Below are 18390 nucleotides of genomic sequence, written 5' to 3' on the forward strand. Positions count from 1 at the left end.
CTGATTTAGATAAATAGTGAAAATGCATTAGGAATAAAATGAAACCACTCAACAAACACATAACAAATGATTTGTTCCTTCAAGAGGGAAAAAGAAACCAGTTACCTGCTCTGAAAAATAACAAACGAGACAAACTGTTTAGACAAACACCCTTTAAATTGAATGGTCGCAAGGTTGATACTAAATGGCTTTAGAAACCTGTTGTGAAGGTTGTAGTCGGGACACCTGGGGTTCAGGTTCTAGGTTGGCCATTAAGAGCCCAGGCCCTGGGTATCTTATTCATGACCCAAGGCTCCCCATCTCTTCTTTGATTCCAGCTCTGAGACTCTGTTCCACAGCAATAGCAAGAGCAGGGAGCTGCTCTCTCATCACCTTTTCTAAACCAGATGGCAGGAAACCTTTTTTTTTCCTCCCCATCAATGTACCCACTTGTGTGTCACAGTGCTCCTCAGGAGGGTGTTCAGGAGCAAAGTGGATAAATGCTTACCTAAGGCAAATCATTTCCCTCAGGAGGAGAGAAGTTGTCTGCATAGTTCGTGTAGGGGCAGAGCCAAGAGAAGAAGATTGACTCATCCAGCCCTGGAAGACACGCAGGGTCCTAGGGGAGAGGAGCAGGTCACGTGGTGCAGAGATGGAGCACTCCCTCCCCACCAGCTCCAGGGCGGGGCTCCTCTCTCCTGCACCAGCTCCAGTGAGTTACACCCCATCTGGCGTGCAGAACCCACTCACCCCTAGCAAATCATTACAATGCTGTAGTTAGTGGAGACTTGCTTTCTCCTAAAATCCCCACAGCCCTACAAGGGCAGTCCAACAAAATCTTTGTTAATAAGGTTCTCTTTTTCTTTCTGTCTGCCCATGAAGTAAAGGGATTTTCCCTACATTTGGCGAGCTTTAACACAGAGAGACAATCTGGGTTAAAACATACAGGTAATCTGGTGTGCTTGGCAGGATAATGGCCCCCAAAGATGCCTATGTTCTAATCCCTAGAATCAGTGACTATGCTGGGTTACATGGCAAAGGGGAATTAAAGTTCCAGATGGAATTAAGGTTGCTAATCAGCTGACCCTAAGAGTATCCTGGATTGTCCAGGTGGCCCCAATGTAATCGAGGTTCATAAAAGTGGAAGAGGAAGCCAGAACAGGAGGCAGAGGGACTGTGGAAGAGGTTGGAGTGACATAATCTGCGAAGGATTCACCTGCTGTTGCTGGCTTTAAAAATGGAGAAAAGGTGCCTCAAGGAGTTGGAAGAGGCAAAGAAACAGATGCTATGCAGAGCCTAGAGAAATGAACTGCCATACCTTGATTTTAGCCCTGTGAGGTCCAGGTCAGATTTTGACCTACAGAACTGTAGCATTATAAACTTGTTTTGCCTACATTTATAAAACTTATACGAATCTGTTAAAGCAGCTGTTAATGAACTGAACTGTGTCCTCCCCACCAAATTCACATGTTGAAATCCTAAGCCCTGGACTTTGGAATATGACTGCATTTGAAGATATGATCTTTAAAGAGATAGAATGAGGTCATTAGGGTGAACAGTAATTCAACAGGACTGGTGTCACTATAAAGAGACAGGGACAGACTTACAGAGAGGGAAGGCCATGTGAAGACAGGGAGAAGAGAACCATCTAGAAGCTAAGGAGAGAGGCCTCAGAATGAAACCAACCTTGTTGACACCTTGACCTCAGGCTTCTAGCCTCTGGAACTATGAGAAAAGACATTCCTGTGGTTTAAGCTGCTCAGTTGGGGTACCTGGTTATGGCAGCTCTAGCAGATGGACAGAGGAGCCCTGGGAAGCTAATACACAGGGATGCACAGAATTCACCACAGAGGCCCCCAAGGCACCTAGATGAGAGACCCTAGCCCAAGATGCCAACTGGGGAGATAGGGGGCGACCTAGGTGAACACGGTGGCCACTGGACCAAGTGAAAAGAAGCAGGACCCTATGGTCCTTGTCCCCCACATCCTCTGCCTGACTTTGGTGGTGGAAAAACTTTGGCCAAAGAAGTTTAATCAGAGAAGTGAGAACGTGCCGAAACAAAACAGTCAAAGGAGACCGAATGATAATAATGTAGTATTAAGCTTAGTCAAGGACTTTAAGTTCCTCCTCAAGGGCCATGGATCATACTCTCAGCCATATCCTGTGAGCTGTCTTGTAAATACTGAATCCCCCACCACTTGGAAGACGTTAACTACATGATGACCAGACTATAGCTGTGAGAATTCTGAGAACGGGTCTCAAAGAAATGGGCATAAACTGAGCATGGAACTGAAGATCAACTGTACTCAAAACAGTCAAGATGGCCCGGGTCAGACCCCTGATGACCAACTTCAAGCTGATCGTCAGGGCTGAGTGTGCTGTTTCTGCGTGTAGCCCCCTCCCTCTGTCTACAAAATCTCTTGCCCCCTGACTGTCAGGGTGCTGAGTCCTGGACAGGCCTTTCCTTTTGCCCTGGTTGCTGGCCTCTGAAATGAAATAAACTTTCTTTTCCACCAGCCTGGCCTGTTTAAGGGCTTGTGAATATCAAGCAGCCAGACTCCACTTTCAGTTACAAAAGAACACAGCAGTGGCCTGCAAACCCAAAGACTCACAGAGGCTCACAGGAAGTGAACTCACCCGGTCTCTCCCAGGTCTCTGTCAGATTGAATTAACGAGGATCCTCAATTTCTCTTATTCCTCTGAGCAGCACACGGAGGCCCTTGTGGGCAGATGAACTGTATTGGAACACTGTGTGGCTTCCTTGGAACATTGGATTTTGTGCTGTTGAAAAGTTGCTTTGGATCTAGCTAGTCTGAGGGAACTCCGGGAGATGGTGATGGACAGGGAGGCCTGGCGTGCTGCGATTCATGGGGTCGCAAAGAGTCGGACACGACTGAGCGACTGAACTGAACTGAGTCTGTTTTTCCTTTCATGCGTGCTAATTCGCTTCATTCCTGTCTGACGCAACTCTGAGCTTGTAGCTCACCAGGCTCCTCTGTCCAGGCAAGAATACTAGAGTGAGTTGCCATTCCCTTCTCCAGGGGAACTTTCCCAACCCAGGAATTGAACCTGCATCTCTTGCGAATCCTGCAATGGCAGGTGGGTTATTTACCACCAGCACAGTCCATCTTTTCTTGAACTATGTGTAAAAGTCCCATGAAATAATATCCCATTTGAATGACACCAGGACCTCATTCACTCAAGTTGGTAAGAAATCATTTTTTATGATATTTTACAATATCTAAAGCTTGGGAGCATTGAGGATTGATAAAAGATCTTTGCTTACAGTGATTATCCCCTCCGAGCTAATTCAGCTGGTGAAGCTGCCATTTACCTCTGCCCTATCTTAGAAAAAAGGTTTTGCTAAACAAACACAACGTGTAAACAAGCATCATAAAGAACTTGTTTAACCTGCTCAAGAGAACAAACTGGCTTCAAGTAATTTAGCCGCATTCATTTGCATCCTGACAGTCCATTTGCCTTTATAATTGGGTTTGTTTATATATTAAAGCAGACTCACGAAAAATTCTACATCAAATTATTTTAAACTTTTCTGATTAAACAATGTGTGTCTATTGAGGAAGAAAAACAGATGATACTAATGCCCAAAGAAGAGACCAGAAATCATAATATTGTTACTTGGAAAGCACTATTATGTACATTTCCTCCCTACCTCGGCCTTCACTCCCTCCTTACCTCCATCCCCCAACAACCTTTCAGTAGACTTTGGAGTCAAATTAGCCTGGATTTGAATCCTGCCTTCACCACTTGGTTGCTGTATCACCTTGTGCAAAATGAATGAATGAATGAATGAAGTCGCTCAGTCGTGTTCGACTCTTTGCGGCCCCATGGACTGTAGCCTACCAGGCTCCTCTGTCCATGGGATCTTCCAGGCAATGGTACTGGAGTGGATTGCCATTTCCTTCTCCAGGAGATCTTCCCAACCCAGGGATCGAACCTGGGTCTCCCGCGTTGTAGACAGATGCTTTACTGTCTGAGCCACCAAGGAAGTCTTGAGCAAGATAATCGATCTCAAATTTTTCATCTGCAAAAGGAGATCAAAATAGTGTGTATGTGCCATGATTCAAAGAGATGACTGATGCAGTGCAGTTCAGTCACTTAGTCGTGTCCGACTCTTTGCGACCCCATGGACTGCAGCACGCCAGGCCTCCCTGTCCATCACCAACTCCCAGAACTTACTTAAACTCATGTCCATTGAGTTGGTGATGCCATCCAACCACCTCATCCTCTGTCATCGCCTTCTCCTCCCACCTTCAATCTTTCCCAGCATCAGGGTCTTTTCAAATGACTCGGTTCTTCACATCAGGTGGCCAAAGTATTGGAGTTTCAGCTTTAGCATCAGTCCTTCCAATGAACATTCAGCACTGATTTCCTTTAGGATGGACTGGTTGGATCTCTTTGCAGTCCAAGGGACTCTCAAGAGTCTTCTCCAATACTGCAGCTCAAAAGCATCCATTTTTTGGTGCTCAGTTTTCTTTATAGTCCAACTCTCACATTCATACATGACTGCTGGAAAAACCATAGCTTTGACTAGATGGACCTCTGTTGTCAAATAATGTCTCTGCTTTTTAATATGCTGTCTAGGTTGGTCATAACTTTTCTTCCAAAGAGTAAGCGTCTTTTAATTTCATGGCTGCAGTCACCATCTGCTGTGATTTTGGAGCCCAAAAAAATAAAGTCTGTCACTGTTTCCACTGTTTCCCTATCTATTTGCCATGAAGTTATGGGACTGGATGCCATGATCTTAGACTGATGCAGTACCTTGCACATAATAAACACTTAATAAATAGAATGTAGTGGTTATGAGCTGTGGAGAGGCATTCATATAGCAGGAGTGACTGCTCTTCTTTGAAAATCCTTACAAGGTTGGTCCTTGGCTAACATCTGGGAGCAGAGATTTGGAGACAGTTCCAAAGCTTCCTATATGATAAAAGTGGTTCTCTGTGCTTAAACTGTTCGTGCAAACAATATCGTCTAGGCTGAACACCTGGTTTCCTTCTAAGAGTCTGGAATTCGGGCACAGATAGGGAGTGCCTACATACTGTTGTTGTTGAGTTGCTGTTGTATAGGACTCTTTGCCACCCTCATGGACTGGAGCCGCCAGGCTTCTCTCCATGGGGTTTTCAAGGCAAGAATACTGGAGTGGATTGCCATTTCTTTCTCCAGGGGATCTTTCTGACCCAGGGATTGAACCTGTATCTCCCACCCTAGAAGGCTGAATCTTTACCACTGAGCCACCAGGGAAGCCCAAGTCCCTACATGTACAGGCCCTTATAAAAATCCCAGAGCACCGAGTCTCTAAGGAGCTTCCCTGGTTGACATCATTTCCACATGTCATGACTCAGTACTGGGAAATTGTGTCCTGTGGGACTCCACTGGGAGAAACTCTTAGAAGTTTGTGCCTGGTTTCCTCTAGATGACACTCCATGAACCTTTCTCCTGGGCAGATTTTGCTTTGCTGCCTTTTGCTGTAATAAATCACACCTGTGAATATGACTCGGTGGAGTCCTGTGAGCCCTCCTGGAAAATCACTGCACCTGGGGGTGGTCTTGGGGATCTTCCATGTGAGCATCTCTCTGAAGTCAGGCTGCTGGGCTGCAATCCCAGTTCTACCATCTACTGACTCTGTGTCTCATTGAAGTTCCTGGCCGGACTCAGGCAGCCAGCTCAAGCAGGGGATTTCAAGAGCCTTTCGTAAAAGACTATGTATTCTTGTGAGGTCAGGACCTAAAGAAACAACAGGGATAATGCAGTATCCTGGGGCTGGCTGGGGGGCAGGTGCTAGCAACTGGTGAAATGGTAGGGGTCAGGGGCAGTGGCGGGCATCATTACTGGTATTATGTTGGCTGCAGATGTGGTTTTCATGTGATTATTCCACCATTGCTTTATATCCATCTCCAAAGAAATCCATTCTGAAAAGAGAGAAAGGAGAAGAGGGTGTTGGAGGAAGGAAAGGAGGAGGAAAGGAGGGAGGAAGGGAGGATGGATGGACTGAGCCTGGGCTTTTCCAGATTCGATTCTTCTCCTGCTCTACCCTTAGACTAGTGTTTCCAGAATCTAACATACAAAGGCTATTCTTAGATTAAAACTCTTGTTGGCCAGCCAAGGGACCTAGCTTCCGTTGTTACTGACCTCTGCTCATCACACCTCAAAGTGGGTATTTCATGTCACTTTTCTAGGAAAACTGTCACAGGCCGTGTGTGTGTGTGTGTGTGTGTGTGTGTTAGTTTCTCAGCCATGTCCGACTCTGCGACCCCATGGACTCACCAGGCTCCTCTGTCCACGGGATTTTCCAGGCAAGGATACTGGAGTGGGTTGCCGTTTCCTTCTCCATGGGATCTTCTTGACCCAGGGATTGAACCCGGGTCTCCTGCATTGCAGGCAGATGCTTTACTGTCTGAGCTACTAGGGAAGCCCAGTTAGCAGCAGCAGCAGCAGTCACAGGGAGGCTGCCCAATTAAATCCCAAGGGCGGGTGATGCCTCAAGCCTGAGCCCAGGTCCCAAACTCTGAATCCCCATTTAAGAGATGGTAAACACCCCTACACATAGGGCTAATGAGCAGATAGAAAATTCCTCCTGCCTTGCCCTTTGAATTCTGTGTGCCTGGAGTGTCTGTCCCACAGGCAACACTTCATTACTCACTCCCCTTCCCTCCCTGTTGTTGTGGTGGTTCAGTCACTCAGTCATTTCTGACTCTGTGACCCCATGGACTGCCTGGCTTGACTTCCCACTGCACCCCTGTTCACTCCCCAGAGAGGGAGGAAACAAAAGGTATATACGAGAGACTATAAATTGAAGTAACTCAAAGATAGGCCTTGGGTAATGAGGCAGCTGGAGAGCCCCAGGGAAACTCAGCGGTGTCCATAATGCATGATTTGTTTGTAAGAACTTAAAGGCACAGTCTGAATGAAGCTCCAAGAGGGGAGGCCAAAGGGCCCCAATCCTTGAGCAATTATGCAGGAGCAAATCAAGTAAAGGAGAGATGAAGGGTAATGGTTCTGGGCAGTTGATACTGGAGGGCATTTTGAAGGTAAGCCAGGAGCAGAAACACAGGGAGAACAGAGTCAGTTTCTCAGCCTCCCAGGTTGCCCACAGCAACCCTTTTCCTTGCGGTCATTCACAGAACGTTGCCACTGTCACTGCTGTTTGTCTTACTGCAAAGGCAGACTCAGCATCAAAGGAACCGAGGATAACTGCAGAGTTCAATTCAATCCTCATTAACCACTGGCAAAATACAATCCATTTAATCGCCTACTGAAAACTGTGTGAACAGCCCTATTATGTTTGGAAGGGGGTTTCAATGGGCATATGCCTTCCACCGAGCCACACCCTTGGTCCTCCTCCAGGGATGATATGCTGAAATTTTAGAAGACACTGCCATCCGAAGGGGATGTAAGAGTCTTGAAGGTAAGACAGGCAGCATCGGGAGCCAGCTCTATGCTGGCTAGGAGGCCTTGAGCAAGTTAACATCTTTGGGCCTCAGTCTCCTCTTCTGCAAAGTAAGACTAGTAATTTAAAAATCCAACATATACAATTGTTTTGTTGCTGTTCAGTCACTGTGCTGTGTCCAGCTCTTTGTGACCCCACGGACTATAGCATGCCAGGCCTCCCTGTTCTGTGGTATTTCCCCAAGTTTGCTCAAATTCATGTCCATTGAGTGAGTGATGCTATCTAGCCATCTCGTCCTCTGTCACTGCCTTCTCCTTTTGCTTTCAGTCTTTCCCAGCATCAGGGTCTTTGCAGTGAGTTGGCTCTTTGTATCAGGTGGCCAAAGTATTGTGGTGAGGGTCAAGTGAGATAATATTGGATTGGACAAAAAATTCATTCGGGTTTGTCATACGTTAGAGAAAAACCCAAAAGAACTTTTTTGCCAACCCATGTAAATTTCTCCAAATGTCCTGGCATATTCACACACGCTAGTTACCATTATTTTTATTATAGTCCCTACTGCCACCACTGTCATGCCATACCACCGTGCCCAAGGGACACCCTTTTCATGTCCAAGAAGCTGTAGAAGAAGATAAGCTCTTGACACATCTGAGGAACTGATTTAACGTCTCTGCCTGAATTTGCCAAAGGCTTCAAATAGCTTAACTGAACTTTTCTGGATATTAATGCAAATTGCTGGCCAAGATAAACACATCTGAAGGCCATATTTAGCCAACTGACTGGATACGAGAGACAGCAAAGCATTCCATAATCCAAGTTCGATTCAAAAAATAGAGTAAATCAGATGGAGAAAGTTCCTGCATAATCAACAGACACATTATTCTGTAACGGGGGACTGGCGCTTACTACCACCGTCTGCACAATATCAACATCTTTCAGGTAGAGAGAAATCCTCTCAACCAGAGCTATCAACTTGCTTTGACAGCAGAGTCTGCATAAGTAGTGCTGCATGACTTTCAACGCTGGAACATATGGGACCGTGGAGCTCCTGTTTATTAGTTTGAGGCTGCCACGTTGTGAGGAACCCCAAGTCACATGAGGAAGCTGTAAGGAATCATAATATGCCACTACAAAATAGGAGAGGCTCTCTGCCCCCTCCGTTTTCATAATAGGCTTAGACTCAATCACTAGAGACAGACAACTCCAATTCTTGGCCCAGAGGCAGCTCTGAGAGGATAGCACAACAATCCTTTCTAAAATAGCTCTTCTCTTCCATTAGTTCCCATATATTTATCTTTGCTCAGTTTGCAGCCCTAGAGGCCTAAACCCTTTGTCTCATCACTTCTTATCACTTCTTTATAAATGTGCTCTTCTTTGTTAAGATGCTATGTAAACCTCAAATCCTAACCACTCCTTTGAGTTACTTGGCACTGAGTTTCTCCCACACACAGGCACACTGCATGTGTTAATAAACTCTGTTTTTCTCTTGCTAATCTGTCTCTTGTCAGTTTAATCCACAGGGCCCCCAGACAATGAGCCAAGGAAGGTAGAGGGAAAACATCTTTCCTCCCCTAAAAGGCCATGTGTAGGTGCTCTAGCCCCTTTGGGTGGGATGGACTGCTCCATCTCAATCCAGCCCTGGAGTTCTTCTCAAATCCCAGGAGCTCAGGAGACAGATAAGTGAATGAAGATGCCTCTAGATAATTCCAGCCCCTAGACATTGCGTCTAACCCAGCCTTTCAAGTCTTCTGACCCAAAGCCCCAGACACTGTAGAGCAGAAGCAAGTCACTAGGTCTTGTGTGGCCTCCTGCTCTATGGAATCCATGAGCTTAATAAAATGGAGTTTTCTTATGCCTCTACGTTTCATATGGTTTGTCATAAAGCAACAGATAACTGCAACAGGAGGGTGACACCCTTGGCGCATATAGTTTATATGAATTCAGTTACGGAGGCTCAGAAAGAAAAAGTGAATACCAAATCCTATCTAAACAAATAGAGCAGTGGACTCCTCTCAGTGGCCTTGCATTCAGTGAGCAAATGCCTACACAAGAGAGAGAATGAGCTAGAAGGTGTAACGTCATTCCACTGGTGTTCAGACAAGGGAAGTACTGCCCCCTGGGAGGCACTGAGAAATCTTTGGAAGAATATTTGTGCATGCAAGCAAGTGAATGGTAGCAGTAAACACCCAGGGCAGTGAGGGAGGGATGCTAAATCTTCCACAGGGCCACCCAACATCGACTGTCCTGACCTACACGTTAGATGCTCCTGCTGGGAAACGCTGCCTGGTCTCAGCTCTGGATGGCCTGCCGTGGTATGAGCATTGTAAAGACATATCCTTCGTTTTGCTTGAACAGGGTCCCCCTAAATGAAATCTGCCGTCTTCTTCTGCTGCTTGGAGAAAGGTCCAACATAGCAGGAAACAACGCTAAACTGCATGTGACTTAGTACAGACACAGTCTGATTCCAAAGTGGCTTTTTCTTGAGGAATTTGAGAAATAAATTTTGACTACATCCAATTGCCACCTTGTTCACTGACTTGTCTAGAATCTCTCTGTTATGTGACATTCATTACTACTAGAAGGAAATATATACATTCCATAATACAAATCCACAGAAATATATAGATTTTAGTGGGATTTATTTTTAAATTATAAACGGCATGACTAGTCATATTATTTCTAAATGTTTCTTAATTTAACAACATGTTTTGGAGATTTTTGTTACACTGAAACCAGAATAGGCCAATAGGGGAGTTCATCGCCTAAGAATTCTGAGGAGAGGGAGTTGGCTGTGGGTTCAGGTGTTTGGGAAGCCTCCCTGGAGGAGGTGTGCCTCAAACTGAATATAAAGGTTGGAAGGGATTCACTGCTTGCCAATGCTGGGGACACAGGTTCGATCCCTGGTCTGGGGGGATTCCACATGCCACAGGGCAACTAAGCCTGCGTGCCACAACTACCTAAGCTCCCGCTCTAGAGTCTGCGAGCCACAACCACTGAGCCCGTGTGCTACAGCTACTGAAGCCGATGAGCCTGGAGCCCGTGCTCCACAACAAGAGAAACCACTGCAATGAGAACCCCATATGCACAGCACCTGGAGAGCAGCCCCAGCTCACCGCAACTAGAGAAAGCCCATGCACAGCAACAAAGACCCAGAGCAGCCAAAACAAAATAAAACTTTTAAAAAGCTTGGAGGGATTCCATTATTTGAAGAGCAGGAGAAACAGAATTCTGGATGGGTGGTAACGGGAATGGAGCACAGGAATAAATGGCAAGGGAAAAGGATGGAGAGGTGGGTCAGAAGGAGACAGACCAACATGAAGATGGGCATAACATAGACATGCATGTGGGGTGCTGGGGCAGAGGCAGCTATGGTTTCTTTCTTGCTAACAGAAGAAAAGGAAGAGAGAAAAACAGCACAGGGCTAGCCTGAAGCCCAGGCACGTTCCTGCATTATTAAAGAACCTAGCCAATACTGAATAACAAAATGAAACTCGTTCAGAGACATACCCAACAAAGATAATTCCATAAATTGCATCTTTATTGATTTTAATAGCACAGAAAAATGAATGTCACAAAGCACATTACACAACACTTACTTGCAAATCGATGCGAAAATTGCCTAAATGTGTTGGACGACTACTCGACCAGGAGATATTAATACAAAATTGAGAGGAGAAAATAGAGAATAAGAACTACATTTTCAGTGCAAATAGGTGGTTACACTGTTGTAAATCCTTTTTAAAAATAAGTTATGTGTATACTTGCATATGTATATACACATTTATGTGTGTATGTGTACAAGTTTCTTATAAAGTTAAGAAAAAACTAAATTTTTACAAGAATTAACCACTATAAATTATAATGATAGTAAGAATAGTAAGAGCCACCACTGTAAAAAAATGCAATATGTTTCCATAACACACTATGATCTTTCACAATAACCCTGAAAGGTAGGGCAGGGAAGAAATTACAAATTTTTCTGGTCACCAAAGTAACACACAAAGCTAACAAGAATTAGAGAAGTTTCTTACCTGGAGAACAAATATTCCTCCTAGGTCAACAGGAGAGATTTAGATATTGGGTATCTGCATGTTAATGTGTTTGTATGACCATGTGCATATATTATAGTGAAAATGGCCCATGGATTCTCTAATGAATCCATAACCCCCTAAAAGTAAGAACTGCTGAAAGGGAAAAATAAATAGCTCCAAGCTTAACATTAACAGTGTTTTGAACATTCAAAAAAATGTTACATTAAGATATGTAATAATTGATCCATTTTACATGTAACTACAAAGATATATACAAATAAAGTAAAATCTATGATTTCTACTCCTGGCTATAATGGAATACTCAAGGCAAATTTTACATCTGATAACTATAAACTAATATATATATATAAATATATATATATATATTCAAACATTGAACAACACACAGCACAAAAGAAATACCCTTGAAAGAAAAGAAGCCTTACAAATTTATAGCTTCTTTTGTAAGGTGAGCCTTAGAATTTTGTAGCTTATTTCCTAGAGAGAGTTCAGAGTTCAGTGAGAGGAAACCAAACAGAGTCCTGTGGCTCCACTGAGCTGAAGAAACAGCGTGGAGTTTGAGAAGGTCAAGGTAGTTGGGATTTGTAGAAGGTTCCCTTGAGTCTTTGGCTGAATACTGATCTGTGCACGTATGAGAGGACACCATTTGAGGCCAGAAAAGAACAAAAGTAAAAAGACAGAAAAAGATACAGCATGCAACTACTAATCAAAAGAATGCTGTCAAAGTAACATTTATCTCATTCAAAGTAAAATTCTAAACAGGGAATATTAACAGGGAGAAAAGGGGGCATTACATAATGTTATGAGATGGTTGGATGGCATCACTGATTCAATGGACATGAGTTTGAGCAAGTTCCAGGAGTTGGTGATGGACAGGGAACCCTGACATGCTGCAGTCCATGGGGTCACAAAGAGTCAGACACCACTGGGCGACTGAACTGAGCTAAAAGTAACATTAAAGCGGTCAATTCATCAAGAGGACAAAAAGATACTATGAACCTAGTAACAAAATATCAAAGTAGAGGAAGCAGTAAGTGGTAGAACTAAGAGAATAGACAAATCCACTATTATAATTAGAGATTTCAACATCCTTCTCTTAATAATGAATAAAAAGTATATAAATAATAAGATAGAAAAAAACATGAACAACACCATCAACCAACATGACCTAAACAGCTTTATCGATCACTCCACCCAACTACAGCAGAATACAACTTCTTTGAAGTGCATATGGAATGTTTACCAAGACAGGCCATGGTCTGGACCATAAATTAACAACTTCCAACAAATTTGTAAGAATTGAAACCAAGCAAAGTATATTCTTTAAACAGAACAGAATTAAACTAAAAGTCAATGACAGAGTAACAGAAAGAAATCTGGAAAATGCTAAATATTTAAAAATCAAACAACACAGTTCTAAATAATCCATTGTTCAAAGAAGAAATAATAATAGAAACTAGAAAATATTTTAATAAAAATGAAAATACAATATATTCAAATTTATGAAATACTTGTGAAATTTTATATTTTATACTTTCTTTTTACTTTATAGTGAAATGTAAAATATAAAATGCTATTCTATTCATGTGTATATATTTATAGTGTAAAATGCTATCAGAAAAGCAAAAAGGTCAAAGATCAAAAGCCTTAACTTCTACTCTAAGAAACTATTAAAAGATGAAAAGATCAAATCTAAAATAAGAATAAAGGAAATAATTCTGATGCTGGGAAAGACTGAAGGCAAGAGGAGAGGAGGGTGACAGAGGATGAGATGGTTGGATGGCATTACCAACTCAATGGACATGAGTTTGAGCAAATTCTGGGAGATAGTGAAGGACAGTGAAGCCTGGGGTGCTGCAGTTCATGGGGCCACAGAGAGCTGGACACAACTTAGCAACTCAGAAATCAATGAAATGTAAAAGAAAAAAATAATTCAGAAAATCAATGAAACCAAAAGCTGCTTTCTTATAAAGATCAAAAAAATCTCTAGCCAATAGTAATTAGGACACAAATGACCAAAATCAAGAATGAAACTACTAAAGTTCACTCAAAGGAAAAAAATAGACAACTGGAATAGTCTCATGTCTTTTAAAAAATTTAAATTAGTAGCTAAAAATAGTCCCACAAAGAAATCTCCATGCCCAGGTGGTCATTGATGAATTCTACAGAACATTTAAGAGTGAAATAATGCCAACATACATTGATAGGAGGAGAGAGAGAATCATTCCCAGCTCAATTAATGAAGCCAGCATTACCCTGATGCCAAAACCAAAGATAAAACCACAAACCAATATTTCTCAAAAATATAGATATAAAAATATTTCATAAAATTTTAGCAAATTAAGTTCAGCAATATATTCAAAGGATAATATGTTATTGCCAAGTGAGGCTAATGCCAGAAATGAAAGGTTGGATTAACATCTGAAAATTAGTCAGTGCAATTCACCATATTAATGGGCTAAAAAGAAAAAACCATATGACTACCTCAATATACAGAAAAGAGGTTTTGAAAATTTTAACACCCACTCGATAAAAACTCTTAGCAAACTAGAAATAAAAGTATACTTCCTCAACCTGATAAAATACATCTACTAAAATAATACATCTAACATTATTCTTAAAAGACTTAATGCTTATCTTAGAATATATGAAAAAAGATGAAGAAGGCTACTGTCTCCACTCCCATTTTAACAATGCTTAGGATTTCTAGCCAGTGCCATATGGCAAGAGAAAGAAATCAGTTCAGTTCAGTTCAGTTGCTCAGTCGTGTCCGACTCTTTGCAACCCCATGAATCGCAGCATGCCAGGCCTCCCTGTTCATCACCAACTCCCGGAGTTCACTCAGATTCACGTCCATCGAGTCAGTGATGCCATCCAGCCATCTCATCCTCGGTCGTCCCCTTCTCCTCCTGCCCCCAATCCCTCCCAGCATCAGAGTCTTTTCCAGTGAGTCAACTCTTCGCATGAGGTGGCCAAAGTACTGGAGTTTCAGCTTTAGCATCAGTCCTTCCAAAGAAATCCCAGGGCTGATCTCCTTCAGAATGGACTGGTTGGATCTCCTTGCAGTCCAAGGGACTCTCAAGAGTCTTCTCCAACACCACAGTTCAAAAGCATCAATTCTTCGGCGCTCAGCCTTCTTCACAGTCCAACTCTCACATCCATACATGACTACTGGAAAAACCATAGCCTTGACTAGATGGACCTTAGTCGGCAAAGTAATGTCTCTGCTTTTCAATATGCTGTCTAGGTTGGTCATAAATTTTCTTCCAAGGAGTAAGTGTCTTTTAATTTCATGGCTGCAGTCACCATCTGCAGTGATTTTGGAGCCCAAAAAATAAAGTCTGACACTGTTTCCACTATTTCCCCATAAGGAGGCATAAGTGTTGAAAGAAAACTAATTTCATTTGAAGGCTAAATGATTATCTATACAGAAAATTCAAAGGAAGCTACATAACAGTCTTGGGCCCCCTCTTCTCTTTCCAGCTGACCCACTAACCCTGCAGACTGGGATTCCTCTCCCAAGACTGGCTAGGAAGTAGAATACAGCCACACCAGTGCTTCTTCCGGAGAAGGAAATGGCAACCCACTCCAGTATTCTTGCCTGGAGAATCCCAGGGACAGAGGAGCCTCGTGGGCTGCTGTCTATGGGGTTGCACAGAGTCAGACATGACTGAAGCGACTTAGCAGCAGCAGCAGCAGCAGCAGTGCTCTTCCACTCCTTGCTACTTCTGAGAGCATCAGGGTAGAAAGAGCAGACATGGGAGAGCTGCTTGATCTCACTAAGCCTCAGCTCCCTCATTGGCAAAAGCCGATCGGTCCCCCATATAAGAGTTTCACTGAATTTCCACAGGAAATAGCTAAGGGAAGTAACAAAGTTAACCAATGTGAGAAAGTTACAAAGTTTTCAGAAAACATAAGATTCTTGCAGTCCCTAGTTGTTTATATAGATACATAGGAAAAGTTAGAAATATTTTACTGCTAAATAGATTATTATATATGGTTAAATGCATGTATATTATATAGTAATATAAATATTAAATATATTATATTGCTAAATATAGAGCTTCCTTGGTTGCTCAGATGGTAAAGAATCTGCCTGCAATGCAGGAGACCCAGTTTCTATCCCTGGGTGGGGAAGATCCCCTGAAGAAGGGAATGGCAATCCACTCCAGTATTCTTGCCTGGAGAATTCCATGGACAGAGGAGCCTGGCAGGGGTCACAAAGAGTTGGACACAACTGAGCAACTAACACTTTCACTTTTACACACAAAACAATGAATATAGACCCTTCCACACCATATGCAAATTTGTGTGGAGAATTCTATGGACAGTTGAAATCCATGAACAATTCTCCAAATTGGTGCCTGGAGAATTCCATGGACAGAGGAGCCTGCCAAGTCTGTTCGGTTGCAAAGAGTCAGACATGACTGAGCAACTAACACACCATATGCAAATATTAACTCAAAATGGATCACAGACCTAAATGTAAGAGATAAATTGTGAAGCTTCCAGAAGAAAACAGAAAAAGAATTTTAAAATCCTTGGGTTCAGCAGAGTCTACTTAAATAGGCAAGGATTACTTAACAGTATAAAATGCAAAATAAATAAATAATACATTATACTTCATCAAAATTAAAAACTTTTGAACTTTAAAAGAAACTGGAAAGATTCTAGAGATTGCACAATAGTGTGAATATACTTCACACAACTGAACTGTAGACTTGAATATGGTTAAGATAGTAAAGTTCTGTGTATTTTAGCAATTTTAACTTTAGCAATTTTTGCTAAATTTAAATTTAGCAATTTTAACTTTTTCTAATTTTTAAATATATATATCCAAACAAAAAAAAATGATACTAGTAAAAAAATGAAAATGAAAGCTACAGACTGGGAGAAAATATTTACAAAACATATTTGATAAAGGATCCATATCCAGAATATATGCTAAGTCACTTCAATCATGTCCGACTCTGTGCAACCCCAGAGACAACAGCCCACCAGGCTCCCCCATCCCTGGGATTCTCCAGGCAAGAACACTGGAGTGGGTTGCCGTTTCCTTCTCCAATGCATGAAAGTAAAAAGTGAAAGTGAAGTCGCTCAGTCATGTCCGACTCTTAGCGACCCCATGGACTGCAGCCTACCAGGCTCTTCCGTCCATGGATTTTCCAGCCAAGAGTACTGGAGTGGGGTGCTATTGCCTTCTCTGCCAGAATATATGAAGATCTCTTAAAATTCAGTTACGTGGTATAGAAATTAAATAAATAATTCAAATAGTCAAAAGTTTTGAACAGACACTTCACCAAAGTATATGAAAGGTAGCAAATAAGAACATAAAAATATATTCAAACTTAATTATCATTAGGAAAATGCAAATTAAAGCCACTGCGAGATGCCACTTCATACCCTGTGGAATAACCATAAATAGAAAGGATTGGAGAGAATCTAGGAAAACTGAAATCCTCCTATGGTGCCGAGGGAGAATGTAAATGTTACAAAGTGAAAGTCACTCAGTTGTGTCCAACTCTTTGAGACCCCACGGACTATAGAGTCCATGGAATTCTCCAAGCCAGAAAACTGGAGTGGGTAGCCTTTCCCTTCTCCAGGGGATCTTCCCAACCCAGGAATTGAACCCAAGTCTCCTGCATTGCAGGCAGATTCTTTACCAGCTGAGACACGACAACTCCTTTGGAAAACAGGAATATTCTTATAAAGCCACAAACACTTACCTTATGAGTCAGTAATTTCACTCCTGGGTATTTATTATGGAGAAACGAACTTCCACATAAAGACTTGTATATGAACATCAACAGCAGCTTTAATCATAATTGCCTAAAACTGGAGAGAACCCAATGCCCATCATTTGTAACTTGTGATAGAACCATAAGATGGAATATCACATCGCAATAAAAAGGAATAAACTACTGATTCAGGCAACAATATGCATGACTCTCAAACACATCATGCTGAGTGCGACAGAAAAGTTTATATACTGAGTGATTTCAACTATATAAAATTCTAGAACAGGCAAAACTATAGGGATAAGAAGCAGGTCAAGGGTTGTCAGTGAATGCGGAGTACAGAGAAGGGGATGGCTGTAAAGGGGCCTGAGAAAACTCAATGGGGTGATTGGATTCGTCCTGTCACTAAGTCATGTTCGACTCTTCACAACCCCATGGACTGAAGCACACCAGGCATCCCCCTGAGATGCCATCCAGCCTTGTCTCATCCTCTATTGACCCCTTCTCCTGTTCTCAATCTTTCCCAGAATCAAGGTCTTTTCCAATGAGCTGGCTCTTTGTATCAGGTGGCCAAAAGTATTGGAGCTTCAGCATCAACATGCTGATGGAATGTGCTGTATCACCACTATGCTGGCAATTACAAGATGATATGTGAATTCTCAAAACTCAAAGAACTGCACAGTGCAAATGGGTTAATTTATTGTATGTAAATTATACCTCAATAAGAGTGACAAAAAATCAGAGTCCAATATGCTAAGAATTGCCCAATTACAGTGGGAACAAAATAACTTAGCTCACACAAACTACTGTGGTTCTCAAAGATGAATGGATTTATTTTAACATGGAAGCAAACTCAAGGGCATTCAGCGTGACTGTTTTGCTCAGGGAATAATTGTCCAGTGGAAGTATTGGGAATCTTTGAATCAGAGAATCAGGGGTGAACCAGAGGCTTAGAAGACACCTTGGAGAAAACCTTCCTTTTTTGTAGGGATCAAATTTACTTGCTCCATCATAACAGATCCCAGAATCATGTGCTATCACAGAGCAAGAAATAATTACTGTTTTTTATGATGTTTACTTGAAGGATGAGTGTTACCTGTGCGTGGTTACACATATGTCTATGTAGAAGAATTAGGGATGCATTTTTCCATTGTAAATGGTCAGGTTAAATGTGTCAAAGAGAAGGGACAATCCTTCTGAGGCCCAGATA

The 18390-nt window shown here is 42.3% G+C and overlaps 1 protein-coding gene across 1 annotated transcript in view; it reads right to left on the reverse strand.

Annotated features, from left to right (window-relative positions):
• KAZN (kazrin, periplakin interacting protein) overlaps positions 1-18390 on the reverse strand; it is a 1324556-nt gene that overhangs the window by 1074080 nt on the left and 232086 nt on the right. The gene's annotated exons all lie outside the window — the stretch shown is intronic.

Source organism: Budorcas taxicolor, chromosome 16 (genome assembly GCF_023091745.1).
Source record: "Budorcas taxicolor isolate Tak-1 chromosome 16, Takin1.1, whole genome shotgun sequence".
Lineage (NCBI taxonomy): Eukaryota > Metazoa > Chordata > Mammalia > Artiodactyla > Bovidae > Budorcas > Budorcas taxicolor.